General features: G+C 41.4%; 1 long non-coding RNA gene across 2 annotated transcripts in view; it reads left to right on the top strand.

Moving 5' to 3' along the window:
- LOC123652685 overlaps positions 1–13412 on the top strand; it is a 37262-nt gene that overhangs the window by 15769 nt on the left and 8081 nt on the right. Inside the window, exons 2-3 of one of the 2 annotated variants that reach the window (XR_006742144.1) lie at positions 1464–1560; positions 5565–6494. This is a non-coding gene — a long non-coding RNA (uncharacterized LOC123652685). Of the gene's footprint in view, positions 1–1463; positions 1561–5564; positions 6495–13412 lie in introns of those variants that run through there. The other variant, XR_006742145.1, reaches the window with a different exon arrangement.

Raw genomic sequence — 13412 nt, 5'->3', positions numbered from 1 at the left:
TATTGAGCTGCCGGAAGACACAGTCTCTCTTTCACTGCACTAAATTTAGTATTTTGTACTGAAGAGGTGATTGGAAAACAGAGAAGTTAAAAAATTGATACCCAAGGGAAGGAGAGTCATTGTTTCATAAAATAAATTCTGGAATAAATATGATAATTTTCTCAGTTGGGTCACCACAAGAAAATTTACGGGACAAAAAGAGATTCAGGAAGTATGTTGAGGGAAAGTGCCTGGCTGTGCAGGTGTTTCACACACCAGAAATGCTGGGCATGTTAAAGTCATTTAGTTCAGCACAAAAAAACACAGGGAGAATATAACAAAGTAACAAAGTCTAGCATTTGAGTCTCAATTTTGTTGCTCACTATGTGTGTGACCTTTGATGCACTTTTAATCCCTCTTTGGGTCTCAGTTTTCTCATACACAAAGTAGGGATAAACCTGCCCTCCTCATAAGGTAGGAATGAAGATTAATTCAGTTGATGTTTACGAAAACACTTAGGAGAGTGGCTAGTGTGTAGTAGATGCTGTAGAAGCATTTGTTAAATACCAGAATAAAATGAGAGAAGAGAAAATTAAAATTCAGTGAGGTGGTTGAGCTGTACCCAATCACTCAGTGAATTAATAAAAGACCCTCCATCCAACACAGATATTAAAATATCCCTATTTCAGAAGGCTGCATGGGTAAAAGCTGATTTTGGCCAAAATAAACGATCTATTTATGTCTCTTATATTTCTAAAGAAGAAACAAACAGAACTTGAAAGAAATATTACAGTACAGTTGTCCTGATAAATGGTTAAGTTTTTGTCTTGCCCCTTCTATATGTTATATGTTGTTTTTCACATTGTTATTCCCTTTGAAAGTTAACTTCTTATTCTTGGACAATAAGTCTATCAAGATAGGTCAAAGATAGGTCATTACTGAAGTCAGTTCACTATTACAGAAAAGGGGCCAATCCTCCTTGCCCCTGCCCACTCACACACCATCACTGCACTGTGACTGTCATTACAAAAGTATTGCAAATAAACGAAAGGAATTGAGAAATGCACAGAGCATAAAAAGAAAAATAAACCTCAATCACAATCCCACTACTCTTGAGACAAGCACTGATTGTCCTCGATATAATCGTGTATGGTGTGTGTAAATAAATTCTGAAGAGTGGACTTCAATTGCCTATTCTGCTTTGCAACCTACTTTTTCAAAAAAACAAGTATATCAAGAGTATGCTTCCAAATCACTGAAATGGTTTTTAAAAACAGAGCCCATTTAATTGCTGTATATTATTTCAATATATATAACCCCATTAGTGGGACATTTAAGCTTTTCCAGATTTTCACTATTATAGGTGTAATTGAATGACATTAAAATTTGAACATTGCAGAATACATTGAGAATAAACCGGGCTTGTTTTCTAGGCCATGGGTTCATTATAAAATAACAAGTCTTTCTTTCCTTCTCTCTCCAAGGGCCTGCAGGGGATTCCGAGTCCTGACCATCTGGATTTTCCTTGGTCCCAGGAGCAAGTCAACAGGCCCTTGTTTTCAAAAGTGTGTTCACAATGAGGTGAGTCGACTGGGAGTTCTAGGCAAGGAAGGCTTAAAGGTTGTGAACTTCTAGAGTCCTGAGGGAAAAGGGCCAGTCTAGAAGCAGAAGGAAGGGTGGGATATTCCCACACTGAGAACGAGGTGGGATTTCTCAGGAGGGAAGAAATCCTCAGGGGGTGGGGTTGGCAAGAAGCTGGTGGTGGCATCCTGGAAGTGGCAGGACTTGGAATGGGGGGCTGTGGGATGTCTTGGAACTGCTCTCTATCCCTGGGACTGAGTTTGGTCCAAAGGGCTTGCAATTACCCACAGAGATGCTAGGCTTTCCAATGTGTATCAAATACAGAAAGCAAAATGTGTAGGAACTACCTTTCCTAAGTTGTTGTACTATTGATTCCCCACAATTCCAAGGGATGAAAGAGGAAAACCAGAACACAGAAAAATTATTAGCTTCCCACCAACCCTAGCTGGTGATAATAAGCCAGACTTCATTTCTTTGGAAAAATTCCATGGTGCCCAAGCATCAGGTGGACTTCTCATGTATGTATAGCCTAGTATGCCTGAGTATCTGCTTAGGGTAAATTCTTAGAAATGAAATCACTAGAAAAGGAGTCCAAATAGCTTAAGGCTTTTGTATATATTGTGCAATATTTATAACTTTCTTCATGTTTCAAGTCTACTGATTCTTCTAGGTATCCATCAGAAAAGATTGTTAAGGAAAAGGAAGAAAAGTAAAATTAGCCAAGCTAATTGATCATTAAGTGTAATCCATCATTAAATCTAAATTTTCATTTATGTTCTACCCCATCCCAGAAGACTTCAATTACTGGATTACTTTATTGATAAACCCAAGAGATAGTTAATCATTATGTAAGCAAATAACAAATTTCCATATACTATATTGACATTTACTTTATCATTTATGCAAATTGGCAAGCAATTGCTTAAAAGACTGGAAAGAGGCAGTAGAATAAATAGAAGTAAACTGAAACCGGCCCCTCAAAACCTGCTGAAAATATCTTAAGTGGCTATTCAGTCCTCTTATGGCAAAACCTAACTCCTTGGCAAACTCCCCAGTTGTATAACCTTGGGCAAGTTACTTAACTTTTCCGAGCTTCGATTTCCTCTTCCATAAGTAAGGGGTAATAATAGAACTGACTTCATGGATTGTTGGCAGATTGAAAAGTGTTAAATGTGATATATTAGAAAAGTACCTGGCACTTCATGAGCACTGTAGATATCACTATGAGTGGGCAGCATGCTACCCAAGGCGTGCCTCCCTCCTGACCCTCCAGGGTTAGCACTCACACTCCAGTCACCCTCGGCCCCAGTGATACTGAGATACTTGCAACACTCTAACCTTCTCTCGCTCTCATTTTTCTAGTTTTTGTACCCTGGGAAGACCTGTACCCCTCCCTTTCCTAGTGAATGTTATCATCCTTCCAGATTTAGCTCCTCTGTTATCTGTCTCCCTGCAAAACCCTCAATCTGAGCTGGGCACATTTCTGATGGTCACGTATGAGATTTAGCAGAGTGTATTTTAATAGTCCATTTACATGCTGAACTCGGGGAACAGGCCAGATTTTTTGTTCTAGCTCCAGGCCTCAGCCCCGTGTGGCCCATCACAAATATCCAATACTCATTTGCTGAGTGACTGCATTTGTCATAGGAACATTGGGGAGGAACAGGAGTATTTTTATTTGTAGTATTTTCAAGCATTTCCATAAACATTTGATTCATATAGAACAAACACACAAGGCTAATTCCCACTTTTACGGAGGTGGCAAATGAGGCTCAGGGAAGTAAAAGGCTTTGCCTAAGATGTCATAGAAAGCCAGAACAGAAGCCCAATTCCTCTCACCCCTTCCTGGCACCACTTTTTTTTGCATTACATGGCTCTTTCTTTCTAGAGCAGTCTCCAGAAGAGTACTTTTGGCTAAGGGCTGATCTCTCCAAGTTGGAGTTACAAGAAAGGCAGAAATGATAGCATAAAACCTGGAGATAATTAGCTGGTTGGAAATGGGGAGTAGGCTGATGAGGGGAAGGAATAAAGGCCAGGTTTTGGACAGGTGTTTTGGGAAGATGAGCGAATGGCCCAGCGATGCACCCTGCCTTTTGGCTGGAGAGGTGGATCAGAGAGTCCTTATGCCGTTTACCAGGGCTTTAGGGAAACCCCACTCATTCTGGCCTCTTTCCTACCTGCCTACCTCTCTGGGCCTTAGTACCTTTCAAAACCTGCCTCTGTAATCCTGGTCCATGGCACATGGAGGCGAGTCAGGGTTCACCAAGCATGCGAAAACTGGCTGCCCACCGCTTTCCTCCGATCCGCTATACACTTTCCATTCAGACCTGTGCTCAATGTCTCACCTGCTGTTTTTCTCTGCTAAGTCGTCAGCCTTGGGTTTTAGAAGATGGGGGAGGCAAGAAGGATCCACTCTTAACCATGGTTATGTTTATGCTCAAGAAGAATGACCCCTCTTCAGAATCTCATGCCGCAGGTACCAGTAAGAAAGGGGCAGTGACAGCGCTTAATTGCATTGCACCTCCCTGGAGTCTTTAATTAAATGATGTTTTTAGAATTTTGGAGAGTTGAGCTGAAGTGCTCTTTTGTGCTGCCTTTGATTTTCAGTCCCTTCTGCTCTGTGAGCTAGATCATGGTCATCCTTGATACATTTCTGTCCAGTTTCAAACGGCTCTCAGATCGTGTCTCATTTGTGTCTCACACCCATGTGCTTGGAGCACATGGATTTCAGCAACTTAATGTAAGGCAGCCGGGGAGCCAGCAGATCAGAAACTCAGCTCCTAACTGCAGGCTCTGGCTCTTCCCTCACCCCTCTGAGGATATTCCTCCCAGGACCCATCTCACTCCCAGTCCCAGGCCATTCCTACAACATAAAGATTTCTGAAATCAAATTTTGAAGATAAATGGTTTGGGGAGGAAAGGGCTGAGTGAACTTTTATACCAAGTTAACAAAGGCAGAGATCCCATTTAAATTCTCATCCCATCAACGTTAGCTGTTTTGCCAGAGTCATAGTAAATGATCACTCCTTGTAGTCTCAGAAAAGATTTCATGCCCCAACCCGTTTGACACCATGGATAGAGCCTGCAGACTGAAGAATCCCTGGTTCCATTCTGGTCACAAGCATGTCCCTGGGTTGTAGGTTCCATCCCCGTGTAGGAGGCAACCAATCAATGTGATTTGTCTCTCTCTCTCTTCCCCTCCCTTCCACTCTCTCTAAAAACAAAACTAATGGGAAAACATACTCCTGCGAGGACTAACAACAACAACACAAAGATTTCATTCATTTACAACAATGGGCCGTTACAATAAGGCCAGCTGATAGCAGGAAGGCGGAGAGATGCTGGGTAAAAAGTGTGGACTATGGTATGAAAAAGGCCTGACTCTCAACCCTGCGTGGCCATGGGTGGTCTGTGTGACTTTGAGAAGTTATTTCTCTGGGCTTTAGTTTCTTAATTTTTGCAATGCAGATATTAACAACTACTTTGTAATGTGGAAAGGCTCCCAATACCATGTATCTCCAACACTTAGAATACCAACTTGTAAGCAGGTGCTCAGTAGAAATCTGCTGAACAGATGAAGTGAATTTGCAATAACTTGTGGTATACCCCGCACAGAGCCCGGTGCATGGTGACCAGAGCTTTCAGCCATCAAATCTCTACAGAAGCACCAAGCAGCAGACACGTTTCCCTAAACGAATCTGGCAATGGAATAAAAATCAATGTGTGTGAAAGAAAGACATCATTTGTTTGGTTGTTGTGAAACCAACTCTCCCTATGGTCATTTCAAAGACCAGAGGGGAAGAAAGTATCTTTTAGATCATCTTGAAACGTAGTTAAGGAAAGGGACTTTACCTCAATCTTCCTCATGCTTTCTGGCTGACAAGTTTAGGCTAGCCGGAACCTCTGGTGAGTTTGTGAAGTTCAGGCCACTGGTACATCCAAATTGCATCACATTTGCACATCTTGTGTAAGTTCACAATGGGCCATTGTCTCCTCTGCCCCAGGGCACGAAGGCTTGTCTGGAAAAGGTTAGTTGTTGCCATTAGGGAACCTTGTGCAGCCAAGACTGCAGTGCAATGTGAAGCAGAAACAAACCCGGGGCTCTCCAAAGGATTGCCAAGCAATTCACAAATGTGTTTACTTAAGAGGTAAGCATAACACATAATCTTGTATAATATTATGTCTAGGAAAGTTCTGTGACTCTTGCTGTAAAATGCTCACATCGTATTCGAACAATTGCTTCACATTCACCTAACAGGGTCTTAGATCAATTTTCAGCTTTATCCAAATGCCTTTTGGTAAACTAAACAAATTTTGATTTCTTGATCTTTTACTTCTACCTCATTTATCCAGTTCTTTTTTTCCTTATTTTAATATATTATTATTATTTTTTAATTGATTTCAGAGAGGAATGGGAGGGGGAAAGGTTAAAAACATGAATAATGAGAGAGAATCATTGATCAGCTGCCTCTTGCATGCCTCCTACTGGGGACTGAGCCTGTAAACAGGCCATATGCCCTGGCCTGGGATCGAACCATGACCTCCTGGTTTATAGGTTGATGTTCAACCACAGAACAACACTGGCCTGGCTTTCTTTTTTCTTGGCATACCTGAGACTAGTCTTGATTAAGAAAATCAGCATTAGCCTTAGAACCTCAACAAGCAAAAAGTGCCATTGGAGTTTCTTGAATGAAGTGTATGGACGGGGAGAAGGACTGACAAAAAAGGGGTAACTTTCTGTACTGTGTTGTATCTCACAGTGTTTCCAGAGCTAGGAAATGCATAGCTTTGAAACAGTGAATCCAATACTCATAGAGCTAACAGAACCACCTGATCCGGGCTTCAGGCAACTGAATGTCTAAATCTTCTAAGATTCATAATATTGGGAATTTCTCAACGTGGAGATCTTCAGGGATAGAGGCATCACTGTCTGCTTCAGTAACTGACTGGAGGGTTAATTTTTCCCCCCTGTCTTCAACTAAAACTTCTCTTATCTTTAAAATGGCAAATGGAAACTAATCGATCACTCTTTTTCTGGCAGTCAAATAGATTGTTTGGTCCTGATGCCCATTCCAATCACTTTTTTCCCTTCTTGTCTCCACAATAGAAGCTGGGAAAGTTAACGATTCCCTTTTCCAGCTTTCCTGGAAGAAAGAAGTGATGATGTGAAAATTCCAGCTGATGTGCAGTCCTTGGAGATCTACTGGGGGTGGTGATGGAGCAGAGTTCTGTATAAGCTTTTGTTTTCCTGATAAAGATTGATAAATATGTCTTGAGATACCACTTTTCCTTTCTTCCTGTCCCGAATGCAGATGGAATGCCTAGAGCTATAATAGCGACCTCAGCCGAAACCGGTTTGGCTCAATGGATAGAGCGTCGGCTTGGGGACTGAGAGATCCCAGGTTCAATTCCGGTCAAGGGCATGTACCTTGGTTGCGGGCATATTCCCGGTAGGGAGTGTGCAAGAGGCAGCTGATCGATGACTCTCATCCATGTTTCTAGCTCTCTATCTCTCTCCCTTCCTCTCTGTACAAAATCAATAAAAATATATTTAAAAAAAATAGCGACCTCAGAGCCATGAAGGAAAGGCCAAGAGAATCACAGACATTGATCCTATATTTGTGAGCTATTGAACCACTGCCAGCAACCACTAACCTCCAAACTCCTAATAAGAAAAATCCATTCCTATCCCTTTAAGTCACTGCCGTTGGGTTTTCTATTCTATTTACCATTGATCTCGGTGCTGTCTGAAATGCATCATCTAAAAGACTTCCTGGCTGGAGAGTCATAAATCCATTCAATTTCTCCAGGCGGGCTCTGCTCTCTGACTGCACTTTCCTAAGCCCCTCCCTTCCCCAATCAAATCAGGCTCATGGAGGCATTGGCTCCTTTGTTGCTTTTCTCTGTTTATCCTGGATTTAGCTCTCTCTGCCACCCCACCCCTAGATCTGCTTCACCTTTAAGGGCACACACTTATCTGTAGTCTCTCCTGTAGGCCCAGTTCTACACAGTTCCCCAGTAAGACACATGTGTGTTTTGTGTAGCCCAGATTCTCCTGTGCAGTCTCATTGTAGTTACCGCTCCCATCACTCTGTAAATGCATTTGCACTTGTTACATCGCATGTCCTGTTTTTATTTTTATTTTTAATAAAACTCAATTTCTCTTTAGTCAAAGTAAGAAAACATACCTCTTGACACTGAATAATTATTAAATAAAATAAGATGGTTGAATTAGATTACATTTAAGGCTCCTTCCAGCTTCAAATATGTGATTAGAAAACCCTTTTAAGACTTTTGTTTGGTAAAGCTCATCTCTCTAAGTGATCAAGTGATAATTTAGGGAACTAAAGAAATCTATTTCCTTCTCTTTTGAGACAATTGATCCCAAAGCCATTAGATGAAGAAGACAAAAGTAGAGTTTCATGTGTGTATGTTTCTGGGGGGGCGGGGGAGGGTTTGGGGAGAAGAGGGGAGGTGGGGGGGAGTGAGTCATGATGATGACATCCCAGGATGAGATGTCAGAGCCCAAGTAAGGTGAGGAGGTTCTCCCCATGGAAGGGTGGCTCAGTGTGGAGGATGGTCAGATAACCAAGTACAGTAAGAGTAATGGAAACCATGTGTGTTAGTCAGCTTGGGCTGCCATAATGAAATACCATAGATGAAGTAGCTAAAACAAACCAATGTTCTATTTTTGTTTCTGGAGGTTGCGATCGGCATGTCAGTATGCTCCAGCTCAGGGGAGCAGGGGTGGGATAGGGGCGGGAGAGGGAGGCGGGGAGGGCCTCTTCCTGGCTTCAATACAGCTAGCTTCTGTGCCTTCACCTGGCAGGGAGTCTGGGCACTGCCGCCACTAAATCTGTCAGGAGGGTCCCACTTCCCTGATCTCACCCCAACCTATTCAGCTCCCAAAGGCCTGTCAGCAAATGCCATTGCATGGCTTCAACATATGGATTCTGGGAGAAACAATTTAGTTTACAGTTTACATGCTTTTTCACTATCAGAAAAGAGAGGTGTGAATTAGAAATACATAACGGGAGAAAAATAGAATAAATCTATGGGGTTGGATTGGAAGTGGAGAAATTAGAATGAACTCATTATTTTTAACCTATAGATAGATATAGAATAAATACAAATGAAGTGTGTGTAAACATGTGTATTTGCATCTATGTTCACCAGCTCTGTCCATTAAGAGTGCTTGGGAGCAGTCCTGTTGGCAGAAATGAACTCATTTAGGGGCCAGATATTGGCCTCACCACTAAATGGAACCAGGGCTCCTCAGAGCAATGTCTAATTCCAGGGTTGGGGCAGGAGAAGCACACCATGAGCCTTAAGCACATTTCCGTGCCAGAAACCAAGTGCTCAAGGAATGATGGATGGAGTCATATAAAAAAAGCACAGACTCACACTTGAATGAGTTCCTACTGCCAAATGCAGGATAATTCCAGCATGAAGAGAAATAATTTTACAGATTTAACAGAGCAAATAAAATAGGAACTTATGAATCCTTACATTTTCATAAATAAAGTGAAACTTGGGTGAGAAATAGGATATTTGCATAGTGACAAAATACCACTCCACAGGAGATATATTTATTAGAAAGGGAAAAGCAAAAAAATAAAAATAAATAAAAATAAATAAATAAATAAAAATAAATATCAATAAAAGAAAAAAAGAAAAAAAAAAAAAAAAAAGAATGGGAGAAGCAGTAACTTGGCAGGAAAGAAGCCTGGTGAACATTATCTGAAGCAATGGAATGGCCCAGCGCCTCGAAGGGGACAAACTGAAATCGTGCACCACCTGTCAGGGCAGGACGGAGCACCACTTCCATGTTATTCTTGCCAAAGATGTAGGACCTGAATCAAATCACGAGAGAGGAGCAATAAATCCAAACTCAGGGATGTTCTACAGAATAACTATCCTGTACACTTCAAAGTATGTCAGGCGCATGGAAACCAAAGGAAGATTGAAGAGCTGCTTCCAACAGAAGAAAGGGAAGATGGGCGCTAATGCAATGTGTGATGGCAGACTGGATCCTTTCAGCATAAAGGTGAGACAGTGATGAGAAAATAGGAGAATCCCGAATAGGCTCTGAGGATTAGAGGGCAGCAGTGTGTCAATGTCAACCTCCTGACTTTGATGGTGGTGCTGGGGTCACGCAGGAGAATGCCCATGATAGTAGAAGAGAATCTACCCTGAAGATATCAGGGTGATGGGGCAGCACTCAGCCTCCAATGGCTCAAAAAGGAAAAGGTCTTTGTAACTGCAGCTCTAATTTTTCTGTAAATTTGTGATTATTTTGCAATTTAAACATTTTTAAAATTAAGCATTTTTCATGAGTCTGAAACAAAACCCAATAAAATTTAAAAGCAAAATCAACAAGTTTCCATTATAAAAAAGCTGCCAGCCCAAAGCCATAGGATGTACAACACCAACAGTGAACTGAAGTAAACTATAATCCCTGGGTGATTATGATGTGTCAGTGTAGGTTCATCTGCTGTAACAAATGTGCCACCCTGGTGGGGAATGTTGATCAGGTGGGAGGCTATACTTGTGTGGGGGCAGGAAGCATACGGAAACATTTCTGTACTTTGCTGTCAATTTTACTGTGAACCTAAAAATGCTTTAAAAAAAATAGCCTTTAATAAAGAAAAGGAGGACAGCAACCTATTTGTTGTAGAGTTTGCACAAATATAAACTGAGCCTTATTATATGATACAAGTATATACTTAGCCTACTTGACAGGCACTTACTAGACACCTATGTAATGCAAGACCAAGTGCCTCAAGGATTTTTAAAACCTAGTCTGATGTGGATGCTGCCCGCAAGGAACTCACAGGTGGTTATTTATATATGCATGCCCCTTTGTGACTCTAGTGGACAAAGCATTTATTTAAACCGCTCCTTAAAACGGCACACATTAACAATTAACTGCAGAAAGGAAATGAAACTAAGTTATGAGTTCGGAGTCAACTTAATAACACAAAAGAAATAACACATTCAGAGTGAGTTGTAGATTCCTGGAGCTAAACTCTCATGGCATACAAATAATATAAATAAACCACCTCGGTTTATATATACTTGATTACATCTCTCTGGTAATTTTTATCTTTTACCTTCACTATGAAATGATGATACATACATTGAAATTAGACTAACCTAATAAAGAACTGTTTATTTTTTAAAGCAATGGATATTTCTAGCAGTCCAGTTTCTGGGAGGGTGGGGGTGGGGAAATAAGGAGGGGCGGTATTGTTGAGCCAGGTGATGACCCTCTAAGAGGAATGTGTGCTTCTTTGAACAGCCTCTTCTACTTTGACATCTTGCTTTGCAGAGCATGTCCACTGCTCATTCACCTGAACTTTTGTTTCCAATTGCAAAAGCCAAGTCTAAGTGCTAGCACATCCCCAATCAAAATTTTCCAAAAGCTCCCATTTAAATTTCTTCCTTCACCAATGGAATGTATTGGAAATAATAATAGGATTCTTATTAATATTGATGTACACAAAATAGAAAAACCTACAGTTCAGCTTAAATAGACTTTTAATCATTTTCAACTTTTAAATTTAGATTTCAGATAAACCTACAGAACTTACAGTTGCAAACTCAGATCTTAGGTGACAATATTTCATGTGTCTGGCTATTTCAAGCCACATGTTCTATATAATAAAACCCTAATATGCAAATTGACCGAACGGTGGAACAACCAGTCACTATGATGCACACTGACCACCAGGGGTAGACGCTCAACACAAGACTACTCCCTGGTGGTCAGTGTGCTCCCACAGGGGAAGCACCACTCAGCCAGAGGCAGGCTCATAGCTGGTGAGGTCAGTGGTGGTGGAGGAAGCCTCTCCTGCCTCCACAGCAGTGCTAAGGAGCAGTAAGCTTAGTGGTAAGGAGCAGCAAGGGGTTCCAGACTGCGAGAGGGATGTCTGACTGCCAACATAGGCTTGATCCCTGGCATGGGGCCTCAGCTGGCAGGTGGACATCCCCCAAGGGGTCTTGGACTGTTGAGAGCACACAGGCCAGGCTGAGGGACCCACCCTCCCCAATCCCCAGGACAAATTTCATGCACTGGGCCTCTAGTATATATCTATATTAGAGAGGAAGGGAGAGGGAGAGAGACATAGAAACATCAACAATGAGAGAGAATCATTGATCAGCTGCTTCCTCATAATCTACAACCCAGGCATATGCCCTGTCTGGGAATTGAACCAGGGATCCTTCAGCCTTCAGATATTCTATCTACTGAGACAAACTAGCTAGGGTTAAAACAAGTATTCTTCTCATTTTGTAAAACCACATTCTTATTTCTGTGTTGTTTTGTAACCTTTGTCAGTAGTCAAGGGTCTTTGATTTATCTATGTAGCAAACATCTCAAAAAAAGAAAAAAAATTATCTTTTTCCAAAAGTTGGGATAGATTTGCCCTATTTAGTCCACATTTTCCTGTCTGGTTTCTTTGACACCAATATTATTAGACACGATTCAGAATTCAGGTGAGAATGAGAGTAGAGATCATTGAAAAAAAGGGGAAGCTACTTACCTGGTCCAGGTGAGCTTTGGCTTTCGTGAATATGTATAAAATACTACAACTTCAGGGGCCAGTCTAGATAAGCAGCCTGGGAAGCAGAGAGGATAAAGGAAAGGCCCTGAGCTTTGGCACCAACTGGCCACTTTCACGTGATCCTGGGCAAGCTGCTTGAACTCTGTAATTCCTGTCTGTGGAATGTGAGGAGTAATATCTATCACACAGTGCTGCTGCGAGAATTAAAATGAGATAACTTATGTGACTGTTGCAGGCCTGTACATGCATGTAAAGGGCCTTTGTATGCACAGAAATGTCTTAAGATGACTCCTGTTTGTCCATCCTACCTAGGGTGTGTGTGATCTAATCTACTCCAGTCTCTAACAGGTGAACAGTTAATAATGTCTAACCAGCTGCTGCATTAGTTAGGATGGCTCTGTTACACTGCAGTAACATGCAACCCCTAAATCTCAATGGCTTTCAAAGAACTTTAAAAAGGTTGTTCTTTTTTTTGTTTTTCACTTAAGCAGAGGCCATTGCAGGTCTGTATGACTCAAAGCTCACTTCCTTTGAATGGCTCAGCAAGATACCTTCTTATGCAAATAGGCTCCTGTGAAGCTGAGGCTGGAGAGGGTTGTGCAATGAGGACCTGATGCTTTGGCTCAGATAAGAAATGCCATTTCTAATAACTTTTCATTAGTAAAAGCAAGACATATGGCCATACCTAAACTAAAGGAACTAAAGAAATGCAGTCCTCTGTGTTCCCAAAAGAGAGATCCAAAAATATGGGTGCCAAGCACCAGGGCCTTCTAGTCTACCACAGTCAACGATCTCTAATCAAAAGAGAAACAGGGGTAGTGGTGTCTGTGGGGCTGTTAAAAGGTACTAGACAAGTTATTAGAATTCTAAACTTGGCAAAATACATACAAACTTATTGGCCACTCTAGTAACTTCTGAAAATGATATCCTGCTTTAAAATAAGAAGGCCGCTTCTTTCCTTATACATTGCCATCAGCATACTTTCTATTCCCTATTTTTCATCTTTTCTGCCACTCCAAGAAGTGGCAATGAATAAGTACCAAGCACATAGTAAGTGCTTACAACTCATTTGTTGATTGATTAACACCATCCCAAAGAAACCACATTTGTCGGGGCAATGAATTGATATATTATGTCCAAAGTCACAAGGCAGCGAGGGAGCCAGAAAGAGACTTTCATGCTTGCTGCCATTGGCCACAAGACTACCTTTATTACTTCCTTGAAAAAAGTTGGCACCAGGAGAGTTATTCATGTTTGTTGGCAGTTTTCAAAGGTGATTACCGAGTG

The sequence above is a fragment of the Pipistrellus kuhlii genome, unplaced genomic scaffold (genome assembly GCF_014108245.1).
Source record: "Pipistrellus kuhlii isolate mPipKuh1 unplaced genomic scaffold, mPipKuh1.p scaffold_m20_p_2, whole genome shotgun sequence".
NCBI classification, from domain to species: Eukaryota; Metazoa; Chordata; class Mammalia; order Chiroptera; family Vespertilionidae; genus Pipistrellus; species Pipistrellus kuhlii.
The sequence above is the reverse complement of the archived record's forward strand: the minus strand, read 5'-3'. Positions and strand labels throughout refer to the sequence as shown.